This window comes from Haemaphysalis longicornis, unplaced genomic scaffold (assembly GCF_048455015.1).
Source record: "Haemaphysalis longicornis isolate Haplotype H1 unplaced genomic scaffold, Haemaphysalis longicornis Haplotype H1 scaffold_1, whole genome shotgun sequence".
Taxonomy (NCBI): Eukaryota; Metazoa; Arthropoda; class Arachnida; order Ixodida; family Ixodidae; genus Haemaphysalis; species Haemaphysalis longicornis.
In genome coordinates, this window is record NW_027526203.1 from 424,133,943 (window position 1) to 424,159,638 (window position 25,696).

General features: G+C 48.9%; 1 protein-coding gene across 1 annotated transcript in view; it reads left to right on the plus strand.

The window, feature by feature from the left end:
- Positions 1–25,696, plus strand: part of LOC144155678 (uncharacterized) — a 237,218-nt gene that overhangs the window by 53,232 nt on the left and 158,290 nt on the right. The window lies entirely within an intron of this gene.

A 25,696-nucleotide genomic window follows, 5' to 3' on the forward strand; every position in this document is an offset into this window, starting at 1 on the left:
GTGTAATACGAGCATCGGGCTCGTTCGCCGGCCGCGGTCACGTACGCTGCATCACGGCGGTAATTTATTGCGTCTACCTGTCCCACGCGTCAATCTCTGTGAGGCGAAAATTATTTCGTTCGCAGCCAACCGGACACAGCCCAGCGCTGTGCTTGCTTTATGCGTGCATGTCTTGCCCGGCCTGTCCAGGCCGGAATGCCGCACTGGCCACCGTTTCGGGCAACCAGCCACGCCTTGGCCCTCTCCCACGCCGCGCTGCTGCCGCCTGCCACGCCGCTTGCTTGCTGGGCGCCGTCGTGGCCTCCTGGCAGCGGTCCGCTTGAACACCCAGCAGAGGCAGCTCAATGGTCGCACGCTGCTCTTATCGGATGCTCCAAGGCCAAGTACCTCGAAGAATTGAAGACCTAGTCCTAGCTATTTTGAACTAAAATGTAGCATACGGCAAGAAAGCTGGATGAAAGAATGATTCTTCATTACTGACCCGGTTCCCGGAAGTTGCGGTAAAACTTGGATTATCTGTGGGTCCTTGGATTACCTGGGAGGACTTTACTGCTGCGAATTCCCTACTTACATCAGACAAACTGCTTGCATATTAGATAATTCACAGCTTTATCATAATATATCGCGCGGCATCTGCCGATAGTATCAAGACGTCTGGCCCAGCTAGCGGAAATGGGGGGAGGGCTTTGCTGGCAGTTGTAAAGTTTACGCTTAAGCAGGGCGTTTAAGATACGGGGCTTGCAAGACACGTTTTCTTATATTCAAACCTGGAACTCATGTCAAGACGCAGGCTAAACCCGCACGAGGAAACCGGCCTTAGTTTCGACGTGAGTGACGAAAATTAGCCTTGTTGTTATGGCATCAGACCCGCCTAAGTCGTCCGTGTAGTTTAGCCGATGCACAGCTTTTGGTGCAATGTATCGGAGCTTCTGCAGAGAGCCACCGCTTAGCATTAGTGTCAAAATTGCGTGGTGCAAGTGCGCTGTCGATGAGCTTTTTCTCCTTAATGGACTAACGTGCCTTGTTCCCACCACTCAATACGCTCGTAATCAAAATGCTCTTAAGCCGACTTGCTCGTGCGCAGCGCTAGTGAGATGTGGTGACTCCAAACGTAGAAATGCACATATTCATCAACACGGCGCTGACCAAGCATAGATTTTCTTTGATAAGCTTCCACTGGGGTATACAGTAAGGATAGCATTTTACGCTCCACGCGAAAATGGACCAGCGCAGCCACATTCTTGAAGATTGCCGTAAGGAGCGCCCGGACGATAACGACGTACACGCCTGCGTCTACTGAGCGCGAACGGCAGGTGCGGAGGAGAGCTGGAGAAGTGCGCATCTTGCCCGCTCCGAGAGCTCCGCGCGGGGGACCTCTCGCATCAGTAGCCAGAATGTATGCGTCAGTGGGTGGCCCAGTATAGTTGCACGCACTTATCTGCCCCGGTAATGCGGTTGTTTCGACTGACTGAGAATTCCTAGCGCACTGAGCTATTTCGCTGTGCCGCAGATAGAAGTCATTTTGCTTAGAGTAGACCTTCGTCATCGTTAACGACTTCTCAGAATAGATGACACGTGATGCTGTAGCAGATGCGTTGATAGACGGTTTGATGTGCAGCAAGTAAACGCTAAAGAAAGATTGCTTTTTGAAGTGTACATCATGGGGTAGACGCACTGGAAGGCGGCTGCGGTTTAAATTGAACTTAAGTCGAGAGGAAGCATCTGCTGAGATTTTTTTTTTAATGATTGTGATAAAAAAGTTTCTTACTCTTAAAATTTGCCCCTTGTCTGCTTCACCACAGCGCACACGAATGTCCAGTTACTGAAGAGTTTCCAGGCCAAGTTCTAGATTTAACTGGAGAAAGTTATCGGAAGCTGCGGCAATGTTTAACAACCAGCGTTATGCTCGAGTTGCGTAGTGGAAGCGCAGGCAGCATTTTAGAATTGCAATCGTGTATGCTGGGCCTCGTCAGTAGCAGAATTTGTTCCGCGCGTCGCTAGATGCAGAGCTTTCAGAGCAGATACACGACAGTATGTAAGAAACGCATCCATAGTGTCTGTGATGCTTTGTCAGTTAGAACAATAGACAAGCCTGCAGTGCGGGAGTGTGAACTTGCTGTGGGGCTTTCGGGGTCTTTTTGGTTGCCGCCTTTGCTTAACACTACATGGGATTCCGATGGTGCGTTCTATAGATTCCGATCTATACTGGGCTTTGGGAAGAGCTAAGAGAGGAAGGGAGGATCGGTGAAAAGTTTTTATAATTTCATTGGTTCAGAAAAAGAGGAGGAAACACTGATGGTAGGCTTAGCTCCACTCGTTAAGATAACGTTAGGGAAGGAGCTGACCGCAGAAAAACATCCTTCCCCTTTTCTTGCGTGTCTCTGACATCGGAGAGCTTTTTAACAACAGAGATGTTTAAGCCGAGTGTTATCTGTCCGTCGCACCAAAAAACCTCTCTGAGCTATGACGTCACCTCGCACGTAGCCTAGCAACCCCTGGCTCAGCTGTGCATACCTTCGCGCTCGTTTCGCTAGCCTAGGCATGGCTCCGCTGAGCCTCACCGGCGCCCGTCAAGCCGTGACGTTACTGCGCAACACACGGTATAAAGGCTCGTGTACAGCGGCGTCGTCCAGGCTTGCGCGTGGGCTTGCGCCACGTGAGGAGCTTCCAAAAAAGAGGGGGCAGCCAGCTTTGCTCTTTCTCCAGCCTTGCACCACTTGTGCTAGCTGCGTCAATTTTTTTTGTTAATTGCTTTCATTATGCTAGTGCCGTGCATCCGTTCCCATCATTCTTTTTTTTTTTCGCCTTTTTAGGAATGTGTTATTTCGGACTATAGACCAGGAGGTTCCAGGCTGTCAACTGTCCGTGCAAATTGAGTATTTACCGTGAAGCGTCTGCTATAACCACCATGATCTGAATGCACTGTACCAGCCATTTAACGTTTTTCCGGGTCGTTCTGTGTTCGAAAAGTGCGATAAAGGCATGGTGTTTAGCGGAAATCCGTTCACCGGCAGGGCGTTAACCGACATTTGCGCTCGGGTGGCCCTAGGCAAGTTTAATTCGAAGCAGAAATAGCGCAAACGAAGGGTCCGACAAGATCCACGAGGGTCGATGTCGTCGGGGTGTTGTTAGGTGTCGCTACTCTGGTCGAAGCAGCCAGGGAGCCGCCGATGAATAGCAAACGAGGTGGCGATACACCGAGAGCGGATTGATAAGATCAGCGCTTTTATTTCCCGGGATGCGGCGCCCTCGTAAGGCCCCTTCGGCCGCCGCAGCGCCTTCGACTCGGCTGACTTGGGGCGCCCGTCGAAGATAACGGGAGCCGCATTCCCCACGCCACCTTTCTTTAGGCGGCTACATTTCACGAGGCTCCGCGACCCCCTTTCCTGTCGGAGCTCTGCAAACACCCACCAGATAGCGAGGTATTTGACTGGAGTCAGCTTCCGACCCGGCACGAGCCGCTTCCGCCGTTCGGCTTGCCAAGATCAAACAATCGTCGCCGACGGTGGTGCGAGGTGGCCAATGACCAGGCGACAAGCACAGGGGAAGCAAGGGCAGCGCTCCGGCGGGGCTTTTATCCGACAGTGGCGTTGTCTTTCTCTTCATCCGCTCTTATTCACCGCTGACGGCCTCGTCTTCCACGCCCTATGCAACGCGCTCCGGTCTCGCTGCCGCTTCCTCTTCAGATAGTTTCCAGCCCCCAACCCCCCGTCCCCGTGGGAGGCAATAAATCTTAGCGCGAACGAGATCGAAGCGCGGCTGGGGGCCGTCAGGGGGCGTTTAAACAATTGGCGTTTTCGAGATGCCACTAACGCGCAGCGTGGCGTGCGTCTCGGACGACTGCTACCAGGGGGCTCAGCTTTTCGCAGAGGGCATCCCACGTTCGTTTTTGCTCTTGCCTGTGGCTTAGCAGCTATGATAGCCATAAGTGTTTCTTTTGTCCTTCTCTTACATGGCACATAAACATGTTCAGCCCGTCGTCAGGCAAAACAATGCTTTTCTAAAACAATTATTAGATGCAAAAAGCTCATACAACAAGCGCTTCGGTTACCCGCTTGAGCCACCTCGTTCTGATACTTTCAAGTTGGACCCCAAGACTGGCGTGCGGGAAAGTATTTATCATCACTCATTTTCGAGTATTATAATTTTCTTTGACTTCGACGAAGGGGAGTTGGTGAGGTGGTGTTGTTCTCAAAACTGCGACTGGAAAAATCGAGCTTTTAAAGTGAAGCTTTCTTTGCCTCACTAATGGCGACCGTACGCGAAAACGCAGTGCATGAGAGCCAACTTTAGACTATGGGAGGGCACACGATGATGATGATGGTGGGTTTCTCCGCAAAGGCGCATCAAGCGCTTAAAAAGAAAAAAAGAAAGGTTTCCCGTGGTCGGAATAGAACCTGGGCGCCCCGCGTTATGAAGCCGACGTCTATACGATTGCGCCGTTCCGACTTTTTTTTAATGCATGGAAATTTTCGAAAAAAAAAAAAAAAACTTTAGAAAACTCAGACAAGAGGATTTTGAACTTTGACTTTCACTCGGGTTGCATGGAAGAAAGCTTCGCGTTTTAACCACGCTTATCTTAAGAAAGGGGCTTTGATTTGTAAAGCGAAGCTTTCTATGTCTTGCTGATGGCGTACGTGCGCGCCGCGAAACTCACTGCAGAAAAGCCAACCTTTTCTTACGATGGTGATGATCATAGTCATATCAAGCGCCTTCAAGAAAAAAAAACCGCTTCCCGTGGTCTGAATCAAACCCGGGTCCATCGCGTTATTAAACTGCTGTCTATCCGATAGCGCCAATCGACACGGTAGAAGCTGTTTGGATTTAGAGAGGGGTGCGTGGACGTGCAAAATTACACAGAAAAATCGTGCACCCCTCCGTCTAACGACGACGATAATTGAACGCGAAGCTTTCTTGCGAAATCAAATGTTGAAGGGTCAAAGTCAAAGCCGCTGCGAACAAAAGTCTAAATTGCGTGCGAGTCAAAGCTCAACTAGTCAAAGTCCAAACCGTCTGCGAGTCGAAGTCCAAACACAGAGGACAACCAAGGAATCCCCCTCAATAAAGCTTCGCGTTCAACCATCGTCGTCGTTAGAGTGCATGATTTTTTACAGGGAAGCTCTCGATGGCTAGGATCCGCCATATCGTCTCCGGCAACATAGCGATGTAGACAAGAATCGCACGCGAGCGTAACGCCACGTTGCGGCGCCCACTCAATCCCCGGGATCGTAAAACTTTGCGCCACACCTTCAGCGTATGAAAAAAACTCATAAAAAGAAGTCCTAGGGCCTTCATATTGTAATATGACTGCTTATATTTCCCCTAAACGACGTCTTTCTAGTGATGCATTTGTGCTTAGAGGTGAAACTAACCTCAAAGGAATCAATATCAGCATGGTTTTTATAAGATGGCTTTCCCACATTAAGGGTTGTACAGTGAAGCACGTCTATCTTCGGAGGGAGTATCACAACAGAAGTTGGTCTCTAACTCTTGTTTTACTAAAACTAACTCGAAAAAAATTACATGACAATTAGCCACTAAAATGGCCCTAACATTACGCCGAGTTTTATTTGCTTTTCCGAATTACACAGTTCACAGCGAAGTTGTAAATATTGTGCAATTCTCGTCTGTTGTCAATACGTGGGCTTCTACTGGAGGGAAACGGACAGCCCCATTCTTAAATATGTTTAGCGCAAAAAACCAAAGGCGGTGCACAAGAAAGAAGGCGGGACAAGCGCTAACTTTCGACTGAACTTTAATTACCGCCAGAGCCGGTAAATATAGAAACAACTGGGGCATGCGCAGCATGCGCCACAGTAAGGGCATCACAAGTACGCATATGTGTCAATCGCCGAAGCGCTCGAAAAAAAGATTTGTCAGAATTAAACAGGACCCCCGACGTATCACTGATACAATTATTACCTTTTTGCTTGATATAAAAAGCTTCCATGAGTTCCCGTGCTGTCGCATCTCTGCTCCTACCCAGAATCTTAATCCCACCCAGAAGTGGCTCACACTTGCAAGCATCGCTATGCTTGGGCAAATGCGCATTTCCTTTATTCTTTACCGATAATTCATGATCCCGTGCTCGGTCGTTGATGTATACAGACCGGCCGATGTATACATCGGCCGGTCTGACCAACATAGACTTTCCCACATTTAAGTGGAATCTGATATACGACGCCTATAGCGCAGTCCACAAATGGCCTAGTATGCTTCTTGTCGCATCCTTGCTTTTTGCGCCCATTGGAAGAACAGCGCGCGCAAAGTCGGGCCAGCTGACGCGGCGCCGAAAACAGAATCGGAATCCCGTGCCTGTTGGCCACCTTCTTGAGGTGATGGGCGACTTTGCGGATGTACGGCACCACTTCGGGTTCTGCCATGCTTTGCGCTGGCTCAGGCGTTCTTCTCCCGTGCCTCCTTTAACCTTCTTGAGGAGAGCCTCAGCGACACTGTTTTGAACGGCGTGCGACTTTGGTGATGACCTCGAGGTAATAGAACACACACGCGCGCGCACCGGGGCGTTCGTTTTCCGACGCCTCGCGTTACGTATAGAACACCTCGCGCTACAAAGACAGGTGGAGCCTCGAAATTTTTTGTTCTCGCAGAAATACAAACTATTGCCACAGTTAATGTTATCAAAACCAGCCTGACAGCGCCAAGGCAAGTATTTCGAATGGCAGCCATCCATGCGGGCGAGTTGTATGTAGGCCTGTAAGCATTGAAGAAAAATGCGTCTCACGCGTTAAGCTACTGAATATATGAAGTCGTTGACTGTCGCGGCTGTTTTTTTGGCGATGCAATCGAAGAGAAACGGCCGTATAAACTAAATATTCCAACAGAACAAAAGGGTGACTAAGTTAATCCGTAGCACTCTATTACGGCGCGTCCTGTTGCCCTCAGCCGCGGTCCACAGCGTACAACTGGCAAGACGGCACTGCATGCCACTTTTTATGCTGATAATTGTAGCTGAGAATAACATCAGGGGGGCACGTGCGGTTAGCTGGCGTGAAAGCTGCTGCTAATTTACTGCGAGGCCTGTAGTTTTGATTTGGCAAGTTCCTTCAAGCATTCACAAGCCAGACTTGCGCCCGGGAAGGGTTCTTATGCCGCCAGCGAAATAAACAAGATTTTACAGTAACAGGTGGCTGTGGCACATTTTGTATGTAGGTCAAGGATTGCTCCTAGTCTTTATAGAATAAATTCATCTTTCCTTGTCAGAGAGAATTTCTATTCAGGCTAGAGTCCCATTTTGTGGCCGTAAATATTTTTGTTCGTGGCAAATTATCGGCCAGAAACACCGCTTCACCATATCTTTATGAGGTGTCCATGGAGGACGGGAAGGGGGAGGGGGAGCGAAAATCAAGGTACATCGGATTTCGGTTCGAGACGAAGGACCCCATAGGAATATTCCAGGGAATTTGGTAATCTGGCAGACGTGGGTGGGCGAAGCATATACGAACAAAAGATGCACCGCGGCGCAAACTGAGGAGCTCGCGCGCTACCAAAAAAAGAAAAAAAAAATCGAATGAGTCGCGGAATTTGCGCGCTTGCGCGAAATCGAGAAAGAGAGCTGTGTAACGTCCGCGCAGTGCGGGAGAAATGTGTCGGGGTGCCGTCGCGTTCGTGACTTCACGGTTAGGAGATACTGAACTACGATTGCCTTCAGATTACGAGTTAGCGCCATATTAAATTGCAGCGCCAGCGGCGGTGACGACACGAGGCGGGCGCCGGTTTGCGTCAGGCACGTATACTTCGTAATGTGGCTGACACTACCCTATAGCTTGTCAACGTGTTCGCCGCCGAGAACTCGGCCAAGAGTTGCTGCAGACACACACACGCACACACACCCGAACGCCATGCTCAAAACGAGAAAAGAGCGGCGTCCCTGCATTTCACCATGGAGAACCGCGCTGCTGCAGCGCACTGGAAGCCGACCCCACGCTGTACACGCGTGCCATGCGCGGTTTTCTGCATGAACCAAGCAAGCTAGCAAAAAACCTACATTCCATGCACGTGGTGTCCATTCTTGGCCAATATTCCCCGGCTGGGGTGCATGACATGTGCCCGTCTGGGCACTTTTTTCTTCTTGGTGCCGGGCGACCGTCCAGCTCTTATATGTTGCAAAGGTTTCTGTTAGCCCTTTTGCCATTGCTGTTTACAGTTGAGAAAATAGGCAAAGACTGAGGAATTAATTTCCCGCCTCCTGGACTTTATGATAGCCCGCATAACTTGCATCGACAACCGTGCAGTCAGTCGTACACGTCAGTTGTCTCTGCTACAGCTGTCACTGATGAATAAAAATAAAAAAAATAATAATAAGCAGTGGTTGTGATTGAACTTGAATTTAGCGGATGGCTGTTGCGAACGCAGTGAATTTGGCAACTCGAAGTGGCTTCTGTTTTCTTGACCGCGGAGTAGATGCCAACTGGCACACGGGCATAAAATGTGAATGGTTCCTCAATGGTGCTCCAATTTTTTGTTCAGCGTGAGCTGCGTTTCATTTCCCAATATTACGATTATTTGTTTGAAATGCAAGGTATAGCGTTTCACTGTACGACACAAATATGAAAAATAATCATTAAAAGGCATTCAATTAAATGGCCGTCGAGCGTCCGATGAAACGTGCCCTTTTCAATGAAACCGCGTTTGATGAAATGAACGGCAATCATGGCTCACGAGCAGCCGACTGGGATATAGATCACTGCGGCATGACACGCTGGCGGAGATAAACTACTACTAGGGTTTACGGGCATTTAATCGAACGCCGAGGTGCGCTATAGGGGGGGCCTATGCAGTAATTACACCACAAGCATTTACGATTCCCTATTTTGCTTACATCAAAAATACAGCCTATACGCCTCGAGATTCGCGATCGCTGCGCCGCCTGCCGCCGCTTCTCCGCGGCGTTTGCGGGATTAGCGCTGCGTGGCTGATAGGTGGTCATGCAGTGTTTTGGTTCCTTTCGATTCCCTTTGCCTTTCTGCGCTCTAAACAACTTGTTTTGGTGACGTCTGTAAGCTAACTGAACGTTTAGGGCACTTAAAAAAAAAAAAACAGCTGCGTCTTGGAAGAGCGCTCCAGCTCCAACAAGAGCTACCCGGGGAGGCGTTTCTGCGCGCTTCTTGGCCGCTGCGTCGGCGATGGCAGCAGCATATCACCGCTGTCACCTTCGAACCCGTCAGCACAAGTGAATTCTATTTATTGTCGCCTCGTTTAGACCTGATATTCTCACTGTAAGAGGTTGGTTCGTTTTGCAGCGCAGACAACAAATGCGGCTTTGCTTCGAATATGTACGTCGTAGAAAAATATGTTTCGGGGACGTGATAACCCAATAGCTGACAAAAACTTGTGCCTTTTATGGGAATATAAGCCACGCGAAAATGTTAAGTACACTCAAAGGCTGTGCATTGTCAGATATGTGCCCACTCATGCCTTATAATAAGAACCAAGGTATATGTTAATGAAACCACGGGAAAATGAATGGTCTGCAAGTAAGGAATAAATAGAATAGTCGTACGGGAATGAAAAAAAAACCGAGTGCAGCTTCTGAAATGCTAAAGACGTTTGTTTGAGCAAGGTATACTATTCACCAGACCAACTAAATGCGAAAGGCACTGGTATTTCGCAAGATATGGGGGGGGGAGATGAGGAGGAGGACGCTCAACTATCGTTGTTTCTTAATGCGGAGCGAAATCAACTAATGAACGTTTTAGTAATCACACACACAAGCTGCGTGTTCACTTTTCTTTTGTTTTTCGCCTTGAAAAACGGCTGATCACTCGGCGGACTCATTTTTTGAAGAATACAGGCTAGGCAGTTCACAAGCGATACGAGGTGTCGTTGGAAGAGTTGATTGATTGATTGCAGGGTTTAACGCGCCGACGCAACGGAGACGATGAGGCACGCCGTAGTGGAGGGCTCCGGATTAATTTTGAACACCTGGAGATCCTTAACGTGCGCCGAAATCTCGTACACACGGGCTCGTTGGAAGAGTGTCGTATCTGATAAGGGTCTCTGATTTCGGTTTATGCTAGATTCTGCAGTCTCCCTGTGTCATGACTCATATCACGATGTTTCGAAGAAGAGTTTGGTCACGGACGCGGATTACTCTATAAGCCCATCTTCGCGCTTCTCGTGGAGGATAAATGTAACACGTGAATCTTTGCGAGCGCTCACCTCGGGATAAGACGACCCAGCATTAAATTTGTCATCGTGTGCTGACTCCGGAGTGTAATTTTGCATTATACATCGTACTTCTTTGGTACGATGTTTGTGAAATTTATGCCGTATTGGCTTGTCATGGTACTGATCAATATCTGATATGCGATATTGGCAGGCGTAACTTGCGGCAGGCGTAACTTGCGTAACTTGCGTGCTGCGTGCGTAACATGAGTGCTCCGCTGGATTTTGTAAGTGCGCGAAGTCGATTTACATCATAGTGTTTATGGCCGCAACATGACCATCGGAGGAAACACTGCTTACGGAGACACTGTCACTAAATTACAGGGCAGCGGAATTACAATCAGCTGCATGCAAATGCTGGCTTCAGGTCGCCGGCCTGGGACGCACGCCCGGCGCTCATATAGATCTCACTAAGATCGCGTCATAAACGTTTATACTCTCGTGAACATACCACGCTTGCAAACAGAGTGCCTGCTCCACGTTATTCGGTATTTCGAACGCGGACAAACGGTAAATCGCTGTATTGAACGAGCCCCAAAAGCAACGGCGACAGGCGGGAGCGGGCCGGGGACTCCCGCGCCTGCTTTGGAAACGGGCCGCTAGGGAGATTTCAGTGGCGCCCCTACAGGCCGCGCTCGAGGCGTATAACTGCAAGTGACCGAACCGACGACATCGTGCGCAACTGCACGACTCCTTAACCACTGTGTAACTGCGGTAGGCCAGGCGCATTCGAGGAAAAAACGGTCCCTTAACGAATCTAGAGGTACGTGTAAGCTAGATTTTTGTGTGTATTTTTTGTATTCACGAAAAAAATAAATAAGTGCTTCGCTTAATTTGAAACCGCGAGCTAAAACTTACAGCATTGAAAACCGAGCGGGCAGTTCACTTCTTGACACCTATATTGTTAATAGCTATGTCGGTAATGTGCGCACAGCTAGATTTTAATTGACCAGATTTAGGGGAAATCCCCAAGGTGGAGTAAGTTTCTGCGAAGGAAAATTTGATATCCACCTCAACGCAGCCATACGGATACAAAGGAAAGCTTTACGGCTACAAAGGAAAGCTGCACAGCTTTCCTTTGTAGCCGTATGGCTGCATTGAGGTGAATGTCAAATTTTCCTTCGAAGCTAGATTTCACAGAAACTTCGCAGTTGGAGAAAAATTGGACCAGGACGAATTTTTTTTCTCAAATGCGAAGTTTCTGTGAAAGCTGTACAGCTTTCCTTTTTAGCCGTATGGCTGCATTGAGACGGATGTCAAATTTTTCTTCGCAGCTAGATTTTACATAATTGCTCAGTTTAATTCGAGAACCATGCACGGGATTGATGTTGAGAGAGTTCAGAAGAAATTCCTCTTCCGATGTAAGGCGATCGATGAAATCGCCCGTCTCGACCCACGTTACTTGGCAGTGAGTAAGTGAGTGAATAAATTTTATTTACACGAGATTCCGGCGCTGATGATTGGGCGCCCGGCCGGTGCGGGGCCTCCTCTATAGACGGGGAAGCCATGGTTCGCGCTGGCTGTCGTAGCCCTCTCCACCAGGCTACGCTACACTGAGAGGTTGGTGCTGACCAGCTGGCCCGCCCACTTTTCGTACGTTGGGTGAGGATTGGGGGCAAGGGATGGGGTCTTCTGACACTCCCATACCATGTGGTACAGGGTGCCAGGTTGGGGACGGAAATTACAGGTAGCGCAGTAGAGGGTGGGGTGCATGGCATGAAGGAGAGTCGCGTGAGGATAAGAATTTGTTTGAAGTCGGCGAAACGTAGTCCCCTCGGCTCTGGATAAATGGGGATATGGTGGCGAGAACTGTCGTCGTTCGTGGCGGTAATAGGCCAGGATGTCTGTGTAGGAAGTAAGAGTAGCGGGCTTGGAAGAGCGAAGGGGCTGCGTGACTTCGCCTTCTTGAAAAACGGCCCGGTGTGTATAAACGCGGGCAGCGGCGTGCGCCGCCTCGTTTCCCTCTTTCCATGAGTGAAACTTAAGCGCAAAAATTTATCACAGGGACGAGAAAGGGAACGACACACAGGCGACACACAGGAACGACAAAGCGCCTGTGTGTCGTTCCCTTTCTCGTCCCTGTGATAAATTTTTGCGCTTAAGTTTCACTCATGGAAATTGCGAACCAAGTAGCTCGTCTCTCCATTTTGCTTCGTTTCCCTCGAAGGACTCGTGTCCGGGGGTCCAGTTAATGTGTATTTCCGGGAGCTGGCGCACACTTTGCAGAATTGTGAGGGCCGCCGGTGTTATGCGACCTTGCAGGAAGTTGCGGCAGGCGGCTTTCGCGTTGGTCATTACAGTGATGTAGCCGTCCCGTCGTGGCGGCCAGAGCGATGGAAAGTTCTTCTTCTGCCTCACTAAATGTCCTGAGAACTGTAGCGACCGTTAGTTTTGTACCGTTGGCGTCGGTTACACTGATGTTATAGGCAGCTTCATTCTGTTCAATTTGAAAGGACATTCCGTTTGGTAGCTCACTTAGCTCCGTTCCGGCCTCAAAGACGTTTTTTTAACAGCGAACCTGTTTCTGGCCGTAATTTGTGCGGAATCATCAGAAAACCCCGTGCCATGGTTAGTCGCGCCGTTTACCACGCTCGTGAGCACGCGTTTCACGAGGAGCGCCCGGCGTCGTCCAGGTTTGCGCGTGGAACTCGCAAAAAATACCAAGAAAACAGTTCACGTGCGTCCGCGACTCAAGGGGGGAGGATCACAAGACAGCTCGCGCTACAGACGCCCAGTAAATGTAACTGGAACATGTAAATACACAATTTAAAACCTAATTCAATGTCTGGTTGTGTGTCCTTCAGTGCTTATATAGAAAGAAATCCTGAAACTTCGCCATGGTTCAAGCCTTGCGCGACTTAGTGCAAGCTTCGGCAATTTTTAACCAATAAAAGGCACAAAATATTGAAATACCTTCAAATTTCGCGCTGCAGTGCCCGTAATATCGGCAGTAGTGCCGCATTAGAGAGAAGCACCAAAAAAATAATGCACCCCTCCGTCTAACGACAACGATGGTTGAATGCGAAGCTTTCTCGTGGACAGATTATTTGGTTGTCGCCTGAGTTTGGACTGAGTGTAGACCACGTCGAAATGGAGCAATCGGATAGACGCCGGCTTCATAGCGCGGGGAACCCAGGTTCGGTTCCGGCCACTGAAGAGTTTTTTCCTTTCACTTCACCCACGATCTTCAGCATCGTCGCCAGAGAAAGTTGGCTTTTTTGCAGGGTGCTTCGCGTTACAGCGGCCATCAGTGAGAACACTGAAGCTTCGCTTTAAAGCGTCGTCATCAGTGTGTTGTTAACTGCATGTCAGCATTCAAGTGATTCGATCGAGCGGAACTAAAGAGGCCCCAGGTTATAAGCCCAGTCGTGTTTCTTTGCGGTGGCTGTGGTAGGCGACCGCCAATCACAAAAACAAGATTCTGTGACGTCATGTAGACGTCGCCGAAAATTGGCCGGGGAGTCGTCACTGCTTCGTCTGTTTTGGTTATTCCTTGGTTATTGCTCAGACATAAACGCTCCTCGCCTGCGTTATCTGTCGATACGGAACCAGCATTGCAGAAAGAAAGCAGGTGTGGAGAAAATGGTAAGGGCTTCTGCTCGAGAAATCTACACAGACTTTCCAAAAGCTATGTGCAGGCGCTGCCGTACGAACACTGGGCTTTGCGCAGCAGGAGCCTAGATACTCTGACCTCTCGGTTGGTTGCACGTGGCTTCTGGGGCAAAACTTGGCCAGCTGTGTTCATACTTTTTTTTTCTTCTTTTACTTAAGAACCCGTGCTCGAGACAAACTTCTCAGAACAGCGGCGGGGCCTCTGGAGAAGGGAAACGCACAGTGGAGCGGAAAACCAAACGAAGAGGGAAAAAAAAGAGCAGCGTTCTCCACGGCATCGGGGAAGTCTTCGTTAAACCAGAGAGGAGAGCTGGTAGAGGCTGGCGCTTGTACCAAAACCACATCCCCCTCGAAGACGGTATACGCGAATCTTCTCCGTGCGTCTCATTTCGAATCGGGGGTCGCGGGGTGTCGGGGCGCATGCCGCACAAAGGAACGGGACAGCCTCCGACGTTATTCAGAATCGCGTTTCCTCTGTCCTTTGTCTCTGAGAAGGGACGGGAAGAAAAACAGCCTCCGGAAGCCGAAGAGAGCGCTTGGTGGTCGGCGTTTACAGCCGCGCTACGGAGCCGCCAATCCCCTCCCCTCCCCAAAAGGCGCAAAAAAAAATATATTCTGCGTTCTAGCAGACTTAGGTCTCTTCTTTGGATTTTGTCACTCCGGAGACGAAGAGGCCATAAATAAATCCCCACTGACAGATACGCAGCTCCAGTAGAAAATCCCTTCTCCTGTATCCTTCTTTTTTGTTTTCCCAGTTTGTACGAAGTTTACTTCAGCGTCTGCACGAGGGAGATACAGCTTCCAGTGGGTGTATGCGGGACTTATATTTACCTACCATAATATAGCTACGTTTTCTATGGAATCATATCTGCGGCAGTGCAGGGAAGGGGGCGTTTATTTTAATTCACGCCGCGCAAGATCCTGTGTAATGTCTGAACAAGGCTTTATTCTGGATTCATATTTCGTTGATTGATTGATTGATTGATTGATTGATTGATTGATTGATTGATTGTGGGGTTTAACGCGCCGACGCAACGCAGGCGATGAGGCGCGCCGTAGTGGAGGGCTCCGGATTAATTTTGACCACCATGGGATCTTTAACGGTCGCCGAAATCTCGAACACACGGGCGTTTTTGCTTGTCGTCTCCATCAGAAAAGCGGCCGCCGTGGCGGGTGGGTTCCCATTTCATTCGGTCGTCACGGGTGCTTAAAATGCGTTAGGGCCTACTTCGACAGCTGTTAATGTTCAGGATTTCGAGCCAGTGTGTGCCAGATCCGGGGGGCCCTCCCCGGGCGAACGTGTCCCACTTACGGAAGCCACTGATAAGGCAAGTTCGACAGCTGCACATAAAACGATAACGCATATATAGGAACACGCTTTGAAATGTAATGGCGTGGAGTCCTTTAGACGACTATAAGAAATGAAACTGCGGTGGATCATTTCAGCGCTTTCGCCAGCCTGAAGGACTTTGTATGCTAATATAAAGCCATCTGACAAGAATAACTAAACATCGGTTTGAACGTGCATCAGTGTTACGTCATTAATCATTCGTTAAACATTCACAGCTGTCGCTCGTAATCACATTTGCGCCTCACGCCGCAATTGCGGTAGAACACACACAAAAAAAGCTTCGGCACTAACTGTTCCAAGCAGAGCAAAACGCAAAAGATGAAAAAGGGCGCGTGCTGTCCCAACACATGGCACACAACGCGGGAAAATTGAATTGAATTGAACAAACCTCTATTGCATGCATCATGGCGATAGGGGAGGGGAAGAGCGTAAAGTGTTGGAGGGGGAAAAGCGAGGTGGTGTTACATGGTATACGAGCGGCAGAAGATAATCGTCTTTCGACGACATTTGCAGCGAAGCGAGCAGATGCGCGCCATTTTTTTTTTCTACACGAGCATTTCGGGGCGCGAAGCTTCAACCGGGCACAGTCAACACTTCATCCCAGACCAATATCCCCATGTAGGTACGGCCAAACACTTCGAGGGAATCGTAATCATCATCATCATCATCATCGTCATCGTCGTCATCACCGACAGCAGCTCACCCGCAACCCCGTCGTCCGTGCAAAACATGACATAGACCCGCGGCCGATGTTAGCAGCGGTGGACGGCGGGGTGGCGCCCCCGACGGGCGCCCACCAATGTCTTCTCCACCCACACCCCAAACCACGCAGAAAGACTCCAGAAACACAAGGTTCTTCACTTTCCTAAGATTCACCACCGGGATTCATATTCGCCGTGAATGGCAAGACAAACCGAACTGGCAGATGCGTACAGTTTAGGCACTGAACAATTTGCGGGCGTTTTTTCGCTCGGGGTACGGTTGTATAAAAGTGTGCTTATTTGTCTGACAAAAAGGCACGCTTTCAGGACGTATAGCTAGTTTTCAATGAAAGCGATCACTTGCTAACGGTGAGCCACTGTATAGCCATTTCTTGGTGATCGCACTTCGCGATTTTTTTTTTGTCGTGTGAGTAAATGTGCCTTCAATGTGCGGTCGTGAATGTTTGCATAGTTTACGTTTCATTGTACATGCGCATTAGTACTCAATTTCGTTTTCGTTTTCTTTAGTACAAGATAGCATTAATTTTCAACTATGCACGCTTCCCCAGAGCATGTAGTCCTACCTGTTAAAAGCACTCCACGACATACTTTGGGGATTTCAGTTTGAAGTCCAGGATGTCAAATTCAAGTTATATGAAACCAGTAAGTATATTTGGCACAAATCACGTATAAACGTATACAAATCACTGTTAGGAGCGTGCTTAAAATTATATCGTGTCAACTTCGATAGCATCCTAACAGAAAAAAGAGGGGGTGGGGGTGGCTAAACTGGTGCTAATAAAATGCGATCATAGTGTCACGCTGTTGTTTTAGAAATCATTTTATTTGTAATTTTGTGCAGTTCTGAGAGAAGAGGGTCGGGGACTTTTTTTTCACAGTGACAGCTGGGAGAACCGTATTAAATAGAAGATATACTTTTTCTCGCTGTGTGACTTTCGCTGTGTGTCCACTGAGACGCACACCGCGACTGGTCTTGTCCCATGACAGAGACTGCTCTTGGCGACGTATAAACTGGCAGGCCCAGGTCGCCAGCGACCACAGATGTTCCCAGCGGTAGGCAGAGACAACACACACGGCCCCAACCTTCCCATAAGTATGCCCCCAAACCATCATGAACGATGGGGGCAGGGTAAAGCCAAGGCACCTGAGAAGCTTTATTCAAAGGATTCCAAAGCAGCGCACACTGATACTGCCCGGTACCATCGATACCGGGGAGTCGTGGCTACTGTGGTCACTTCAAAAGGTCAACCTCTGGCCATTACCACAATCAAAAGCGACCCTATCCGGGAAGCGGAAGAGGAAGCCATCGCCTTGGCTATAACCCGTGCACACCACCGCCCTTACGATCATCATCGGGTCGGGCAACTGGCCCACAGAAGCTGGTACAGTTGCCCAACAGCACTGAACCTTTCTCTTCGTTTGTTTTGAAGCGAAGCTTTCTTTTGCTCACTGATGGCGACAATCCGAACCAAAACGCACTGCACGAAAGCCAACTTTCACTGACGATGATGATAGTGGTTGAAGTGAAAGATGGTTGAGAGAGAGAGAGAGAGAGAATAAGCATTTTTATTCCCTTTCCCTTTTCGAAAGCCAATGTCTTCAAAGTCCAAAGTCAAAGTCCGAAATTCAAACCGTTACTCCCAAAATGCACTGCAGAGAGCCAACTTACACAGATGGGTTTCCACAAAGGCACATCAAGTGCCTCAAGAAAAAAAAAAAAACGCTTGCCGTGGTTGGAATTGAACATGGGTCCCTCGCGCTGTGAATCCGACGTCTATCTGATTGCGCCGTTCCGACATGGTCGGATCAGTTTTGATTTTGGACTTTGACTTTGACTCGGGTTGCACGGAAGAAAGTTTAGCGTTTTAGCAATATTTATGTTAAAAAAGGGGCTTTGACTTTTTTTGTATCTGTAGGGTAGGGCATGATGCTGTGGGTAGTTGCGGTAATCCGTTCGAATTTTATGTCTGAAGCCTAAATGATGAAAGGCTCGACAGCCGAGTTTCCAACTTCAGGTTTGGCATCATAGCGGATAAAATAGTAACCAAAAACATCAACTGCGATTAGGCATGCAGTCTGGACACGAGCTTCTCGTTAGCGGGAACTTTGTGAACGATAAAAAAAGAAAACGTTTCAAACGAAGGGTCGCTCCCCGCCTTAGGCTGGTCGTAAGCTTGAATCATCGCAATTCCGCGTCCTGCAAAAAGACGAAAAATAAAATACCTTAAATTAAGGACGACAATGAGCGAGCAAGCAGCAGCGCTTGATCAGCGCCAGAAAAGAGGGAAAGTGACATTGGCAATGCGTCGCAATGGTTAGCGAGCAAGAAAAGGCAGCCAACAACGAAGGTAACATCGCACGCTACAAGCACGTCGTAACAGGAACCATTGCAATAGAGGCGGGATGTGGTCAAATATTTCCTTGCATACATAAGAAATGTAGGGGTAGGCGATTGACCGATTAATCGTCCGATTAATCAATTAATCGTCCGATTAATCGATTAATCGTCCGATTAATCGATTAATGCTTTAGTCGCGATTAGTTTTTTTAACCGGTTAATCGGTTGGAAGTCAAGTGAGCAATATTTAACAAGAGTGCCATGTCGAAATTGTGCTCCAGCGTGTCGAGGATCATATTCTCGTTCAAGTAACCCGCCTGACGTCACAACAGAAAACGATGCAGGAATGCTTAGAGATTATAGTCATTAAAACCGAAAGCTTATAGCCCAGGCAGACAAGAAAGTGGCTACTCTTAGTCCAAATTTATGCATTACAAAAATTGTCGAGCGGGCACTCGCACTGTTTGGCTGTTGTATAAAAAGAACTCTGACGTATGTAAACCACAATTATAATCTGGTGCCCCCTGCAGTTACGTCGAGTGCCAATGCTTTTGATGAAGTGTCAATGAAAAAACGGGGTGAAAAACGTCTCGCCTATTCATCAGCGCCATGATGATGACCTGCTTACCTCATTTGGAATTTCTGTGAACAGGCCGATGAGCATATTGATCTTATTGTCATTGTAATATTATGAACAATAATAAAATATTAGTTTTAGTCGCTTTTCTTTCTGAACGAATGCAACCGATTAATAGATTAATTAACCGCCGATTAATCGGATTAAATATTTGAACCGATGCCCAGCCCTAAAGAAATGTCTCAATGTTGTCACATGAACATGAAGACTGTTGTACATTGCACCATAGTCCTTCATATTGGAGGAAGACGACGCCCACGAATTCACGCCGTGGTGCACGGGCGAAGATGGCCGAATTATATTCCCCTCGTCATCATCTGCCATGGTTCGTGTCACGTAACGATATGATTGGGGTGTTGTCTACCTTCTCAGGAGCAACCGCTACGTTCGCATTATTCCGTGTTCAGGTGTACGCTTAATTGGCCTCAGCACACCTGACGAGTTTGCGCCTCATACCGCTGTTAGTTGCACCTCGTCTGGAAAGGTTACAGGGCTCATCCAATAAATGCAGCGCGTGCTTTCAAAAGAGGTCATATGCCCCGCAAGGCCCTAGTTGTCTGTCGACAGTTCAGTGCCAGCTAGAACTCGCCTAAATAAATCGCACAAGATGGCCATCCTAAGAACTTGCGAGCCTTATGCACCCCCACCCCCCTTTTTTTTTCTGTTAAGTTATTCCCTTGAGGAAAAGTCAAATTTCACCCCGACAATGGTGCTCACCTGTCCCATGTGTGCACTGCAAAAACCAGACCGTCATTGTCGCTTGCAATGAAGGCACGTGTTTTGAATGCGCGAACTGCGTGTTGTTTAATTTCTTTCCGGCCCCTCAAACTTGTGGGTTTTGTCAGGTGGCCAAAAACAGCGGTGCGGACGGCCGGCCGAGCTATCTAAGGTCGGGTCACTGTTTGCCGAGGGCGTCGTTTGTTTCCGCCTCCGGGTGCGAGCGATAAGTCTTGGATGATCATCGTATGTTTTCGGATGCGGATTCAGGTCGTAACCGGGCAATTAACACGGACACGCGCGACGGAGCCCGCGCTTCCCGGCACGGGCCGTAATGGCGGCCGGGGGAGGAGTGTCCCGCTTTAATTACATCCTGCGAGCGCGCAGCAGGTGAAAGCAGTTGTCAGCGGGACAAGGAGGCGCTAACCGGCCGCCTAAGCAGCTCTGCTACCGCGAGGCGCGCAAAAAGCAGCTGTCGCGCCCGCGCGCGCAATCAGAGTCGCTGCGCGAGCTTCTCGCCCGAGAGAGGCAGCGACGCGGCCGCAGATGTCTCACGCGAGAATTAGGGCCGAAATTTGCCTGCTGGGACAAGAATGAGCTCCATCTACGAGCGCCGAATTGTTCGCGCTTTGATACATGGTGATTGGCATGACCGTTCAGCGCACACGCACGCGTCAACTCGCGCACTCTCACACTCAAACTCACGACGGTTATCGCGATCCCACTCCTAAAAAGGAGGCATATTAAATACAGATGAACGAACGAATGAACGTTAAGCTACTCCACTCTTACTCACTGGCCCCTGTCTCTCGGGAACTAGAGCGCAAATTTCAGTACAGAAATAAGTATTCAGTAATAAGAAATTAAGCGACCGACGGGGCTGCCAATACAGACACACTTGCCCAACTGATTACGTTCGCCACCTCTGACTTTTGTTTTTTGATACACCTCTCACGTTAGCTGGATACAGCTCCTCGTCTTGCACCTCACTAACGTAAGATTCTTCTCCTGATCAGTAAGGTGCGGGTCATGAGGATGATCCTGACGATGCATCATGACGTACGGCCAAATATTCTATGGAGTCAGGCGTGTATCATATTTTATTTTAGAATAATAAAAAAAAAACGCGGCAGCAAGAATGGCGGCCAGGTTCCCTTCATGGATTGTCGAAAAAGGAGGGTCCAAGAGAAAGGTAGTAGCGGCCTTGGGAGCCCCCTTCTATATTTTCCTTTCAACGCAAGTTCTACTAATTACTGACCGTTGTATAACCAACGCCAGGCTACACAACACAGATGCATTTAGTTGGCAGTTCTTTATGCCAGTGGCGTGCTTTTCGTATTAACGGAGAAGCCGTACGCCAGCACTTTAGCCGAGGCGTATGCTAATACATGCGGGTGCAAGTGCGACTGAATGCAGAAATTACCGTGTTCGGGGGGAAAAGCAGCCTCACATCAATTGGAAGGGGGCCACAGCAACTTTTTCCACATTGCGTGCAGGACCGCGAGAATATATAATGAGAAAATTATTGTTAACTGAAACAGCATAACTCTGCACGGGTCGCTGTACTCTAGTTTTTACTCGATGCCATAGGGGAGGGGGGGGGGGGACACGTATTGTACACGTTTGTTAACAAACGTGTACAATACAATACAATATAGAGCAATGCTAAAGCTATCCGACCAGAGAGCATGCATGCGTGTATACTAAGATGATTGTAGGTCGCGCTCAGCTGCACCTAAGCGACACCTGCGGCTCATTTTCGCGTAAGATTCTTTCGGTAGATCTTGGTTTCGCTTCCCCGCCGTACACGACATCGCTGGCGCATGCCAGGGGCCGGTGGAGTGCAGCAGTGAATGAAAGTAAAAGTGCAGGAGGGCGGATTTGTCGGTCGCATTTCGGACAGTCTGTCCGGTAACTCGGCCAGGCAGGCATCCCCAATCAGGCAGAGGCGGGATCGGGCGGCGCCGGAGGCCAGCGGCGGGCGGCCCTGAGCTCGATGGCGGGCACTAATCCGCGGGGCCCGAGCCGCTGTCGGATCGGAGCGCAGCCGTCGCCTCTAGAGACCGGGGGGAAAGCAACAAAGGCGGCGTAATTTGTCACGGCCTCTGGGCCTGCAGCTGCACCCGGGGCCGCGCCATATTGTTTTTCCTGTCAACTTCCGTGTGATCGCGCTTCCGGTTCCGCTCCGCTCGGCAAATAAGCAGACAGGCGAACCTAATGCATGACACGAAAAAGTTTCGCGCTAGACGTGTGTTGATGCAGAAAAGCGTGAGCAGCGATTTCTCTCAATTTTCACTGCTGTACGCACCCCTCATTGCACTCCCGTATACTGTTGCGTCTCGCGCAGCCCTCTCCCGCCGGCGGAGCGAACAGTTGAGCGCATCGCCCGCCCCCCTCTCGATGCGCCCTGCAGCCGAGCACAGGCCGCGGCGCGTTTTTCCTTACCGGGGTGGCCTTTACGAACGGTTCACTGCGCCGCCGCCTAGGGACTATTTTACTTCAGCCTGGTAGCTGTGTATAGTTACGCAGATTGTATATCTGACTGATAATCGAGGTCCGTCAGTTTATAGGGCGATAACTTACTTCTGTCCACATTGACTTGACTTGAGGCATGTTATCAAGTTTCAAGAACCGAATGGGCATGTCAGAACTAGCACACGCATATATGGTTCGACGAGTTGAACTATATATGCGTGTGCTAGTTAATAGTTGTATTGCAGCCGGAGACCGCAATTTATTTCAGTAACCAACATATTTCAAGTCTCAGAGTGATTCGGGGAGGAAGTGAAAAAATGCCGACTGCTTTGAATGGAATAAGCAACGCCTAATTGAACGCCTTACCCGAAAGCATTACGCTGAATGCCTTCCTATTCTTGTTTAAAGAACAAGGATGTGTCGGGGAATGTTCTCCGCATCGCATTGACGCTTCCCGAGCGTCGGCGAGAATTTTCACGGGATTCCTTACTCTTTTTTTTTTTTCGTTTTTATCTTACTTTTTATCTTCCTTCTTGCTGCATTCCTTTCTTCACTTCTCTGCCTACATCACTTCTACGGATTCACTTTCGTCACTTCTTATGCCGCGAACAGGAGCCGAACGGAAGCAGCTGTTAACGACGGAAGGACACGCGCGCGATGATAATGAATTTGTAGCATAAGTCAACGTCGCAAATTCCTACTTCCCTGACGTATAGGCCAACAGCGGCCTGTTCTTTGCACAATCAATGAATCAACCCTATTTGTTGGCGGACGATGTTCCATTTCACGGTTGGCCAGGGCAGGCAACTCGCGCCGCAAACGCCCAGCGTGAACGTGGGTTCCCAGATACCGAAGAAGCACTGCCAGAGGGTGGCAGTTGTATAGGTATAAACGACAGACGGAAGTTATGGTATTCCCACCACCGCCCAGGCGAGATGACCTGTGGTCATCGTACCCCGAGTTGGCGAGCGGAGAACGATTGCCACCCTTTCGCGTTGTCTCGGAGCGCATGCTGTGCTGCATAACTTGATGAAATACGGTCACTACACCACCGCGAACGAAGCTGGGAAGAGGGACTTGGTTGCTGGCTAGTTGGTTCATGTCTGGCAAAGAAATAAAACCGCGCAAAAAGCAAGAACACGCTAATCCCGCCTCCCTCTTGTTTTCGTCCGCGTTTTCCTCGCAGTTGTATTTCTTTGTCACAAGCTTGGAAGCTCATATAGCAGCTGCCGCCATTAAATTTCTTGAAGAGTATGCGTCATGTTTTACTACCTGTGCTGGCAAATGTTGGTCTACAAGTAATCGAATTTCCCCCTCGTCGTAACGCAGCCGTCGGGGTGAGAAGAATGTATGCTTTATGGCAGTTCTGTTTGACTCGGTGTGCAGTCTCGTCAGTACTGCAGACAACAGCGGCTCAATTTCCCGCTGTGTTCACAACGTAATCGGATAAATGCCTTTTTAGCCACACGTTTTCGCGACACACCAACCATGTGGATATACGCGCTGGAAAAAAGTGAGCGCAGGAGCGTCACAAGACGAAGCTCCATTCATCTTCTTCTTGGAAGGCGTATTATACACGAGCGTCGTCCGGCCAGTGCAGCCGCATGATGCCATGCAGCAACGCGGTCCTTCTGTGCCTCTTCTATGGTCTTGCTGGAACGGCATAAAATGCATTGGTTATGCAAATTGTGCTCAGGCGGTGTTAAGCCTCGGCGACAAGGGGTTTCAACAACCTGATTCCACTGATCGGGCATCCTGCTGTCATCTGCAGCGTCCTTAATTTTTTGGTTAGTGCAACAAAGGGAATTGCGACCCCGCAATACGTAATACACACGTTCAAAGTCCGAGATCTCGCCTCTGTCATATCATGATGTTAGCATGTACCGAACATCTGGTAAATTACGCGAAGGTTACTATGAGGCAGAAACATTTAGAGGCTGTAACTCATCAAACGGCATTTGTTTTTGTGTCGACATTGTCACTAAAAGCGGAACGTCAATGCTCACTTGTTCAGATGGCCCTGTAGGGTTCCAGGCGGTGCGGGGAATTTCAGGACGCCGTTTATCAAACTGGTTCCAGGCGGTGCGGGGAATTTCAGGACGCCGTTTATCAAACTGACTGCCAAGAATGTATGCGCACAAAGTGAGATGAGCACATTTGGGAATTCTTTGTTCTTCTAGAAGCAGTGAGGGAAATACAATTTTTCGACGGGATCCTTAATGTTAAGCGAGGCCATTAGGTCATTCGGTGTGATAGCTTGTGCTCTTTTTTTCGACCCAAGTCCCTATAGTTTGATATGTGAATCGTGTTTTGCCGATGCTTCTAGATTTTTCAGACGAGGTTATAATATTGCTCTAATAATAGTTGCGGAAAAAGCAGCAACTCTTGTTTCCTTCCTTATATACGCTAAAGCAAATTATAGTTTGTAACAGTGAATACACGACAACGCAACATTTTAAGGGGAAAGTCATAAATGGCCAATTGAGTAAAAACAAACAAACAAACAAAAACTGGCCGCGTATCTCCTGCTTTCGTTGCAAATGTCGTCAAAAGACGATAGTCTTTGTAGACATTTGCCAAGGAAATGCCTCCCTTTGCTTTCCCGCTCACCTCTCATGCTGTTCCTGTTCCGTCGCGCAAATCCAAAGGTAAACACACTAAAGGTTTGCTCAAGGCGATTTGAATTTACCGCGTTCCACTGCTACAGGCCGGGTTCTTCGATGCCAGCGCTACAGTACGGCGGAGACGCGCGTGAATCGAGGCGGCCGACTTCAAGGTGTATAGAACCGCGTTGCCGTGCTCCACGTGCGTTCCAAGCAGAACGTGGAACCTAGCTAGTGGAACCTTTCGTTGCTGTTGCCGCGTGATTTCTCATATGCCGCCAGGAGGTGGCGCGGGCAACAGCAGGCGGCGGTTTTCTGCAGTAGATGCAGAATATCGTTTGCTAACGAAAAACCATGCATCCATGAATTTTTTAAATAAAGAAACACAGTAAATATCCCTTGTCTATTAATTTTCGGTCTTATATTTGCGTAATGTCTTGTTCATGTTCAACAAAGTTGACAAGTATGAACATATAAACCGGGCTTAGGCGCGCACATTTGGCTGTGAGTATACAAGACTATTGCGCAGTAAACATTGTTCTTTGGCCGGGTAGCTGAATCGAGCCACAGACAGACAGACAGACAGACAGACAGACAGACAGACCAAAATTTCTGGATTTATGTAGCCCAAGAAAGACTGTCGTCTTTAAAAACGGTGTATGGCGTCCGAAACCTAAACCGGCTCCTTCGGGAGCGTTCAGTTACACTAGGAGTTCCGTAGCGCGAGCTTGATCTCGGCAGTTGCTATAATAGAGGGGGTCGTCCCCGTCAGTGAACCGCGGGTGAAGAGATGTGAGGAACAAGCAGTAGAATACGAATGAGCAACGGCGCAACGGTAGAGAGAATCGAAGCCTTTCGAAAGCGTTAAGGCGGGTCCCAAAGCAAGTGTTGGCAAGATTAAAAACTCTTCAACAACGCGACGCCAAACAATTCGTCCCAGACGTTCAGTAGGACATTCATGCTTTCGCATTCACAACCCATAAGGAGTGTTTCAGTGCGCACTTGGATTTTTTTTAGTCGGCTGCTTCTTTAGAGGAGCAAATTCATCTTGAAAAA